The 11,337-nt window shown below is 43.1% G+C and overlaps 1 pseudogene; it reads left to right on the forward strand.

Annotated features, from left to right (window-relative positions):
- Nucleotides 1-4,337: 4,337 nt before the first annotated feature.
- On the forward strand, nucleotides 4,338-4,669 carry LOC129044201 (large ribosomal subunit protein eL33-like; annotated as a pseudogene).
- Nucleotides 4,670-11,337: the final 6,668 nt, after the last annotated feature.

An 11,337-nucleotide genomic window follows, 5' to 3' on the forward strand; every position in this document is an offset into this window, starting at 1 on the left:
GACGTAGTCTCACTCTGTCACCCAGGCTGGAGTGCAGTGGCACGATCTTGGCTCACTGCAACCTCCGCTCCCAGGTTCAAGTGATTCTTCTGCCTCAGCCTCCTGAGTAGCTGGGACTACAGGCACACACCACCACACCTGGCTAATTTTTGTATTTTTAGTAAAGATGGGAGTTTCACCATACTGGGCAGGCTGGTCTCGAACTCCTTACCTCGTGATCCGCCTGCCTCAGCCTCCCAAAGTGCTGGGATTACAGGCATGAGCCACTGCGTCAGGCTAAACAAAATTCTTAAATAGGAGATAATATCCAGCAATGTTAACTTCTTGCTTATAAAAACAACTAATTTGTTTTTAAATATCTTAAATGCCTTTAGTAATTTTTGAATAAACAAAATTTTTTACTATTATTAACTATTATTAAAAAGAACTTAAGATGAGACCTTCAGTTTGGAATGGCAGACCCAGTGTGGACCCTCCAAGTTTTTCAACAAAATATCATTATAAGCGGAAAAGATAAAAACATACTACATTTCCAAAATCTAAGGCAGATATAACACACTGCCAAGCCTGGGCTATTTTTGCTTTATCATTATAATTAATAAAAGAGACTATTTTTGCTTTATCATTATAATTAATAAAAGAGATTAAAAATCACATTGATATCTAGAAACAGAGAAAATCTTGGAGGCCAAGAAGCTAGAACCAAACACCTCAACTTGCCCCCCCAAGCAGTGACACTAAAATGGACGTAAATGGCACTCAAGTGCCATGGCCATCTGCACTCAAGTGCCCTGGCCATCTGCACTCAAGTGCCATGGAGCCAAGGCCATCTGCATTTTCCCTTTCTTCAAGTATAACTAAGTAGGGACAGACACTATGAAGTCTGGTCCTTTTGAAATATATTTTTTCTTCATGCAATCCTTTGAGAATGATAACATTTTTTCTCTGGATGGTACCGTGGATTATTTTTCAAAGTTCTGCTCTTCCTCTGAGTCTGCCAGATATACTTGCCTCCCCCTTATACTGCAGGCTTCTTCCTTAACCTTAGGTAGGCTAATTTTCATTACTCACCCTCAATCCATGGATGATTTGCCTGGGCTCAGCAGCGCTTGCCAATGGACAAGCTGTGTAAATGACCGGTGGTCCTGCTCTCCGTCCACTCATGCCCAGCCCCAGTCCAGATGCCGCGTTCATCCTGGCAAGTAGAAGGGAGCAACATTTTGACATTAACTGTTCTGGGCTTTTTAGAAATTATTTATTTTTATTGTGTTCTATGTATTTGAGGTATACAACATGTTCTGATACACATATACATAGTGGAATGATTACTGCAGTCAAGCAAATTTATATCCATCTCCTCACAGTTACCTTTTTATTTTCTTTTTCTTTGTGAGTAGGGGTGTGTGTGTGTGTGTGTGCATGCACAGGTGTGCTAGTGCATGCATGTACTGAGAACACCTAAAATCTTCTCTAACTGCAACCTCTGCCTCCCAGGTTCAAGTGATTCTCCTGCCTCAGCCGCCCAAGTAGCTGGGACTACAGGCGCCTGCCACCATGCCCAGCTAATTTTTGTATTTTTAGAAGAGACAGGGTTTCACCATGTTGGCCAGGCTGGTCTGGAACGCCTGACCTCAGGTGATCCACCCTCCTCGGCCTCCCAAAGTGCTGGGATTACAGGTGTGAGCCACCGCACCTGGCCAGAGCCCAGTCCCTTTTAAGGACTCATCTGAGTAGGTCATATCCACCTAGAATATATTTCCCTTTCTTGAAGTCAACTGTGCCATACAACATAACCTTGTCATGGAATGATATCTCATCATATTCACCTACTCACAAAGAGAGGAGATTATACAAGCACAAGGATCACTGGGGTCATCTTAGAATTCTACCTACCACACCTCCTTTCTCCAAGTGTATCAAAAGTCGCAAAGAGATGCCTGATGAGGGCAAGGCCCCAGTACCTCATCAGACACATCCAGACAGTCTCACTTGAGGTTCTTCAGTATTAATCAATATTTCGATATGTTCATGCATTGTTTCTCATGGAAAAATTATTTACAGAAGTTGTATTGCAAGCCTGGCACTGTGTTAAGTGCTGGAGACACACGATGACAAGAGGTATGACCCTTGCCCTTGTTCAGTGGTGCAAAGTTAATCAAATAAACATATTATGTAAAATTGTGTCTTTGATTATTACAAAGGATATGAGGTATATGGTGATATAAGATCCTATAAGGGGAATATTTGACCTCATCAGAATAAAAGAACAGAAGCAGAGGCTGCTGGCTGCCCACCAAAACCCCTTCTCAACTTCCATTAGAGAAGAAGGCACAGGGCTGCCCATCTGCACTGCACTTCCCAGCTTCTTTTGACTTTGGGAGTGGCTATGTAAAGAAATCCCCTCCAATGAATAGAAGGCAATAGTGCCACTTCCAGGCCTGGGCCATTAAACTCATTGTCACTCCTATGAGTGACAAAGGCATTGCCCATGGCAACCACGAGTCACATGTTAAGGATGGCAGAGCTTCAGTCAACTTAAGTCCTTCAATGACTCTATGGAGCAGACTCCTCAGCCACCACCAGACTACCAGTGCTCTCACCACCAAAACCACTCCGGACTGTGATGTGAGAAGGAATGAAACTCCTCTTTCATTTAAGACATTACTTTTTAGGTCCGTTTCAGCAATTCAGGCTTCCCTAAGTAATACAGAACTACATGCTGGCAGGCAAAAAAAAAAAAGCTTTCTTATATTATGTTTATGTGATGTGTCTCTGAAAGGCTTTCACATCTACTGGGAGATGGAATTCTTTCAATAACCCCGTGAAACAGATAGTAGGCCATCTATTATAGGACCCATGCACCCATGCAGATGAGGGTCAGAAGAATTCAGTGACTCAGGGAGGGCCCCACAGCTCAGTAGTCATTCTGGAAACTCCATCACTGACTCACCATTTGGATTTACACAGCTCACCTCTCTCTTTCATCATTGATAGGATATGGTCATCCCTGTCTTTCTACCTAAGAGAGAAAAATTCTATGGGGGCTGGTCTGTGAATCCCTTACTAAAAATGACACAAATGTGATATTCAGTTCCATAAGTTACACAGGTAGGAGAGATTTAGCTATATTATTTGGCAATGCCTTTTTAATTGTTTACTCTTCAATATCTTAGCTCCATTGGAAACAGACTGATAGGCAAAACCAAATATAGGCTGCTAAGCTACTATTGGTCTTAGATCTCTTAAATTGTAACATCTGAGGTAATGTCATTTTTGATCTCATTCTTGATGGAGTTCTTTTGACTGTGTTTACTTACCTGTGTATGTTATCAGAAAACGTACCATTTCAAAATTTTTTATTCACTCATGTTCACCAAAAGTTATGAGCATTTACTCTGTTTAAAGTCATTGTGCTAGCCCCTGGGTATCCAGTAGTAAACAATGTGGGCATAGTCCTTGCCCTCAAGAAGATTATAGTCTGATCAGAAAAGCGGACAATAAACAAGAAAATATGCAATCTTATTTAATTATAAATAGTGATTGATGGAAAGAAGGAATGAAGAAATGAAGATGACGAGAACTAGGACACACTTTTTATCTCTAGTTAAATCTTCTAAAATGCATTCTGCAGAATTAGAATTACTCACAAATGTATTATTTCCAACTTGCTAAGATAGCCTATTTTCTACCCTTGGACTGCTTAAGTAGTTTTGCTTCACTTCTAGGAAATGCAGAGCTACATTTGGTACTTAGCAATAGAATGGTTCCTAACTCAGCTGTCTTTCTACTTCTTCCAAATTGTTTCTGCTTTATTTTCTTTTTCAGGTGAGAAAAATACATATTTTAATCTCAGTCTTTCATTTCAATCCCCTACTCATGCAGTGTTCCCATTTTTAAGCCTAAGAGATATCGCTCTGATGTTCCTTCCTTTATTTTATTTTTCAGGTGAGAAAGGAAGGGAGGGAAGGAAGGAAGGCGGAGAACAAACACTAATAAATGAGGGCCTTGCTCTTTTGCACGTAACATCCTGATGATCTGTTCTTGGGCCTTGACGGGGTGACCAGATGTGACGTGTGTGAGGAAACCCAGGCACTTCTGGTGGCTGAGGAAGATGGAAATCCCAACTTGACACTCACAGACGATGGCTGAAGCAGACACAACCACAGGGGCAGAAATCTGACTGCGAGAAACCTGGACTCTGACTCGAACACCTGCGAAGGACAGGGACTGGGACCCTTACTTATATTACTGTGTACCTAGGAGTTACAAATCATTGCTCTTCCCGCCATCTTGGCTTCTGTGGAGGCCTGTTGGAAACAGGACTTCTAAAAGGAACTATGGCTGGAAGGCTGCGGTTCAATGCCATTCTTGCCGGCTATAAGCAGGATCTCTGGAACCAAAGGGAGCACACAGCTCTTCTAAGAATTGAAGTTGTTATGCCCGAGATGAAACAGAATTCTTTTTGGGCAAGAGATGCGCTTATGTATACAAAGCAAAGAACAACACAGTGACTCCTGGCAGCAAACCAAACAAAACCAGAGTAATCTGGGGAAAGGTAACTCAGCCTCATGGAAACAGTGGCCTGGTTTGTGCCAAATTCCGAAGTAATCTTCCTGCTAAGGCTACTGGACACAGAATCCGAGTGATGTTGTACCCCTCAAGGATCTAAACTAATGAAAAGTCAATAAATAAACCTGGATTTATGCTCTTGAAAAAAAAATCATTGACACACTGAGTTGTGACTTTTCTGGCACCCCATTCGGATATTCTATATGATGGGTATGTTTTTATTTGCTCTGTGGCCTTGGATGAGCCACTGAAAGGCCTTCAAGGTTAAATTTCTATCCTGTCTCATAATGACATCTTAACCCCTCAATAAAGTATTATATTTTTAAAATTAAAAAAAAAACAATCTGAGAGATACTTCGATTCAAGGTTTAAAATACTCCAGAACCATCATTTAATTTGAGAAAACTATGTCCTTGCCCTGAAAGCCAGAGTAGAAACTGTGGCCCTGTTATCATAGTCCTGTTTCCATAAAGCCTGTTCTATGTCCCCAAACAGGTTGGCAGAAGAGTTGTAAGGATTTGAGGGCCAGGGTGATGAGGGAAAAGATTTTAGGAAATAGAAAAAGAAGAACAGTTATTGAGTGCTTATTATATATTCTAAGTGCTCTCATAGCATTCTCTTGCTAAATGCTCACAACTCTACAGTTCTAGCCTTCTCAGAGATTCCCCCAGCCCACACCACGTGGTCCAGAGAGGTCAAGGTCTTATGTCATGTTCTCCCTTAAACCTCTCTGCATCTCTAAACCCATGGGGCAGAGGTTAGCCCGTCACGTAGGTAGCCTTGTGTCATTTTACATGTACTAATTTCCACATTTAACTAATAAAAAACTTGCCAGAAATTGGATTGGGATTTTTTTTTTTTTTTTTTTTTTTTGACACAGAGTTTCACTCTGTTGCCCAGGCTGGAGTGCAATGGCACAATCTTGACTCACTTCAACCTCTGCCACCCACATTCAAGCAATTCTCCTGCCTCAGACTCCCAAGTAGCTGGGATTACAGGCATGTGCCACCATGCCCAGCTAATTTTTTTATATTTAGAAGAGACATGGTTTTACCATGTTGGTCAGGCTGGTCTCAAACTCCTGACCTCAGGTGATCCACCCGCCTGGGCCTCCCAAAGTGCTGGGATTACAGGCATGAGCCACTGTGCCCAGCCCTGAATTGGGATTTTTCGCAGATTATAGGCTCAGGGCCATATGACAATGAGAATAAAACTTTAGGGCTACGTATTTTAATCTCAGTCTTTTGTTTCAATCCCTTGCTCATGCAATTTTCCCTATTATTAAGCCAAGGAGATATCACTCCAATATCCCTGGCTCCCTACACAACAAAGAGATGTGCCACCTCAGAGCTGAAACCTTGGGGGAACTCAGGTCGCAAACATCCAAGAATAGAATGTATGGCTTCGCTGAAGCAGAGTGGCACAATGACATGTGTCTTTACAAATTTAACAGGCTATAATCAGCTACAGCTGCCATGCAATGGCCTGTCTTGGCATCCACCAGCCTCTGTCCATAACATAGCTTCTCAGCCGGTTTAGGTATGGGAACCACACAGCTTCTAAAGTGAAGGAGGCTTCTCCAGCAAAACTGAATGACATATTCAGATGCTGGGTGACGATTCATAATATTTAGCTATTTTGTTAATTAATATAAAAGTAATTTCTTTATTCAGTCACAGAAACATCAATGTATCTATGCTGAAGCACCATAATTTTATAAGCACAGTTATTGGGGGAAAATGTTACCTTTTTGTCCTAAAAAGACTCTCCACGCATGTAGCTAGGGAAAGCTAAGGTCAGTGGGAGAGTTATATATGCACACTTCCACCACCATCACCACCACCACCTCCTCCTTCACCTCTCATCCAGGTCTGTCTTAGGCCCGTTTTTCTTTTTTTTCTTTTCTTTTCTTTTCTTTTTTTTTTCCGAGACAGGGTCTCGCTCTGTCACCCAGGCCGCAGTGTGGTGGCGCAATCTTGACTCACTGCAACCTTCACCTCCCCAGCTCAAGTGATCCTCCCACCACCTCCGCCTCCCAATAGCTGGGACTACAGGCATGCACCATCACACCTGGCTACTTTTCATATTTCTTTTTGTACAAACGGGGTTTTGCTATGTTGTCCAGGCTGGTCTTGAACTACTGGACTCAAGAGATCCAGCTGTCTCTGCCTCCCAAAGTGCTGGGATTACAGGAGTGAGCCACTGCACCCGGCCTGTCTGAGACCCTTTAACCCATTTATGCCTGAGGTTGTACTTTTTTGAATTTTTGCAATCAGACCTTGGCAATGATCTTGAGCAGTAGGATATAAATAACTCCCACATATGGGAGGTCAGGGTGGGTGGATCATGAGGTCAGGAGTTGGAGACCAGCCTGGCCAACGTAGTAAAACCCCATCTCTACTAAAAATACAAAAATTAGCCAGGTGTGGTGGTGCGCGCCCGTAATCCCAGCTACTCAGGAGGCTGAGGCAGGAGAATTGCTGGAACCCGGGAAGCAGAGGGAGGTTGCAGTGAGCTGAGATCATGCCATTGCACTCCAGCCTGGGCAATAGAGCGAGACTCCATTTCAAAAAAAAAAAAAAACTCCCACATACTTAGCGTTCCAATAATGGAACACTAGGAACAAATGGGTTTTAACCTTGGGGGTTTTAAGTGCTCCCATGGCAATGATCCATCACAGCATTTATCATTCTCTTGTGACTCTTTTCTCACTTGCCTGTATCCTCCCTAATACAGAAGGTTGAGGACAGAAACCACATTAATATTGTTGACCATTGCATTCCCAATACCTTACTCAGAACCTGACACATAACAGGCACTTACTGAGTATTTGCTGAATGAACAAATACATTTCTTCTTCTCTTAGTCCCTCCAGGTTTCTTCTCCACTTTGATCCTGCTTCCTTGGCCTTGAGGTGTGCTTCCTGACCTCAGACTTTACCTTCTGCCAGATGGCTTCTCACATGGATCGATAGGTTGATCTGTGGTTCCTCACTTCGTGAATTTTTTCAAAATTCGTATTTGCTTCATACATGTGTTGATTGTCAAAGAAGTACAATTAATGTACATGCAATTGAGGAGTGGGTTTATGCATCACAACCTGGGATAGACGGAGGATTTATCTTTCCTTGAGGTCACAGGGAGACAGTAATATTTTAGGATCACCTAACATCTTAAACAATTATTCCAAAGGGTTTTTTCTCTGCCTGATTCGTGCTGCTAAGCTCTTTCTACATCTGACTTTTTCCTAAGTCCCTTTTTAGTATTATAAAAGTACTATTGCTCCTTGTTAAAATGATTTTTTTAAGTACAAAAGGTGAAAACAGGAGGAGTAATAAATCTCCCGTGGTATCCATGTCTACAGTCACTATGAGCATGTTTCCATCAGACTTTCTACCCTAACTCTTCTTTCACAGCGGAGTCCTGTGATCCAATGCCTGCTCCTTGAATGTGGGTTTTTTCTGAGGATCCTGTCATCTTTTCTTCATCTTTTCTCATTTTCCATACTCTCCCTGGGATACCATACTGACTTCCAAGGCTTTAGGTAACCTGTGTGTTATTTTAGTGGCAGTAGAGGCTTGAACTGCCACTCTCCCTTCTCCAATTTCAAAGCCATGGCCAATGGAGTATGCCTACAAGGATCATTAGCCAAATAAAACACAGTGTTTATTAATGGCATTAACAAAGCAGAGCTTGGTAGAACCTGGATTGAAAAAAACAGCTTAGGCTCAGGATCACGGTGATACCTTCTGCTTGTCAGCCCTGAGACTCAGCTATGCCTGGAGTATTTGAGCAACCAAGGCCAGCACTGTATGGCAACCCTGGGTCCACTTACACAACTACCCATGTGGATGAGAATCAGAGGTCTGCCTTGCCAGCCCAGACACAGGAACAGAGAGACCACCCCAAAAAGAACATGCTTCCCTCCAAAGCTTTGATCTGAGCTGATCTTGCTTTGCGGTTTACAGCTGGCCCAGCCAATCTGATCAATGGGGGAAGACAGAGCAGAGAAAGAGAAAGACCACCCTTTCCACGGGGGAGATTCCTTGACACTAACCTGACAGCAGCGTAGGTCCAGAAAGTGGGAGGAAGAAGAGGGCATACCATTAATACAGTGGCCCTACCCACAGTAAAATGCTGCCCTTTAATTTCCAGTTTAGAGTTATTGATTAACCTTTTCTCTTTTAGTAAGGAGTGAATGAGGGGTGGGTGAGAAGAGAAAAAGCACCCTCCCTAGCACTCCTCCAATAAGTCCAATTATCTATGGGCTAAAGCTGCAGTGAAAGGAGAATGCTGCTCCCCTAAAATGTGCTGAGCACATAGAAAGAACTCCATAGGCATTTGTTGAGTAAATACATACATACATACATAAATTCTGACGTTTGAATCTGTTTCTCTAGCTCAGTCCCCTGTCACAAACTTCAGACGTGTATATTTCCATTTCTCCCATGCTTGCTTTCTGTAAACCAAAAATAAAATTCTAAGCCCCCTAATTGATGGATAGATCCCCCTTCTCAGCCAAGGGCATTCCAAAATAAACCTGAAAATCTAGTTCAGATCATGATAGGAAGGTGGGGTCAGACACGTCTCATGATTCTACCCTCTCCTCTTGGGAATGTAGGCCCGACTGACCAGCATTAACATTAAAACAGAGATCTTAGAAGTGACAAAACAGACTTTTTGTAGCAATATGACACCAAATTCCAGCTGTATTATAGCATCAAATGACAAATAGCCGGCCCTGGAAGAAAGCAATTGAAGTATTTTACCTCAAAATATATTTCTTTGACATACTTTAAAATGACGCTATAAAGCTGCCTCTTACAGGGATAATCTCGATTCTGCAGAGAATCCCCTTTCCGTTCCAGGTCTTTCCTCAAATCCATGAGAGAATTAACCAAGAGTGTGGCAACATTTTAGGTCCGATAAGAGCTCTGAAGCCTGCTACTTGGGGGTTTCATCTGCATGATGAAACCTTGGTCTCCACCACCCCTTATCTTAACCCAGACATTCCATTCTATTGACTCCAGGTCTTTAGATAGTAACTCTTTCAACCAATTGCCAATCAGAAAATCTTTGAATCTGCCTGTGATGTGGAAGCCCTCCTACTAGGTTGTCTTGCCTTTCCATATTGAACCAATATACAGCTTACATGTATTGATTGATATCTTATGTCTCCCTAAAATGTATAAAACCAAGCTGTAGTCCAACCACTTGAGCACATGTTCTCAGGATCGTCTGACAGGCTACTGGTCACTCATATCTGGTTCAGAATAAATATCTTAAAATATTTTACAGAGTTCCACTATTTCCATCAACATTTCTATTTCCCATCTTAGTAAATGGAACCATTATCCATGCAGTTATTCATATCATAATATTCATCCAGCTCCGCATAACTCTCTATTAAGTGCAGACCACTCCAAAAAGAACTGGCTTAACCCAGTAGTCAGACTATTTCTCTCTCTCTCTTTCTCTCTGCACCCTCCTTCTCTCTCACTCTCTCATTTCTAAAGAAATACAGGAAGAAAAAAATTGTCTTATTCAAAGGAATTTATCGAGCCTCTTGATATCTAAGAAACATTCCTCGAAGGCAACAAAGGGTGGACTCGTTTCTTACATATATCTCACTGTATTCCCTTACTTGATGGATAATTAGCCTGCAAACTTTCTTTTTTATATCTTAGAAATTATCTCTTTTAGAAAATATGTAAGGGCGGTTCCAAGATGGCCAAATAGGAACAGCTCCCAGCGTGAGCGACGCAGAAGGCAGGTGATTTCTGCATTTCCAACTGAGGTACCTGGTTCGTCTCACTGGGGCTTGTTGGACAGTCAACATGGAGTGTGAGCTGAAGCAGGGCGGGGCATCACCTCACCCGGAAAGCGCAAGGGGTCCGGGAATTCCCTTTCCTAGCCAAGGGAAGCCGTGACAGATGGTACCTGGAAAATTGGGACACTCCCACCCTAATACTGCACTTTTCCAAAGGACTTAGCAAATGGCGCACCAGGAGATTATATCCCACTCCTGGCTTGAAGGGTCCCACGCCCACGGAACCTTGCTCACTGCTAGCACAGCAGTCTGAGATCGAACTGCAAGGCAGCAGCCAGGCTGGCGAAGGGGCGTCCACCATTGCTGAGTAGGTAAACAAAGAAGCCGGGAAGCTGGAACTGGGTGGAGCCCACCGCAGCTCAAGGAGGCCTGCATGCCTCTGTAGACTCCACTTCTGGGGGCAGGGCATAGCTGAACAAAAGGCAGCAGAAACTTCTGCAGAATTAAACATCCCTGTCTGACAGCTTTGAAGAGAGTAGTGGTTCTCTCAGCACGGAGTTTGAGATCTGAGAATGGACAGACTGCCTCCTCAAGTGGGTCCCTGACCCCTGAGTAGCCTAACTTGGAGACACCTCCCAGTAGGGGCCAAGTGACACCTCATACAGCCAGGTGCCCCTCTGAGATGAAGCTTCCAGAGGAAGCATCAGACAGCAACATTTGCCGTTCTGCAATATTTGCCATTCTGCAGCCTCCACTGGTGATACCCAGGCAAACAGAGTCTGGAGTGGACCTCCAGCAAACTCCAACCAACCTGCAACTGAGGGTCCTGACTGTTAGAAGGAAAACTAACAAACAGAAAGGACATCCACACCAAAACCCCACTGGTACGTCACCATCATCAAAGACCAAAGGTAGATTAAAAACCACAAAGATGGGGAGAAACCAGAGCAGAAAAGCTGAAAATTCTAAAAATCAGAGCACCTCTTCTCCTCCAAAGGA

Source organism: Pongo pygmaeus, chromosome 13 (genome assembly GCF_028885625.2).
Source record: "Pongo pygmaeus isolate AG05252 chromosome 13, NHGRI_mPonPyg2-v2.0_pri, whole genome shotgun sequence".
NCBI classification, from domain to species: Eukaryota; Metazoa; Chordata; class Mammalia; order Primates; family Hominidae; genus Pongo; species Pongo pygmaeus.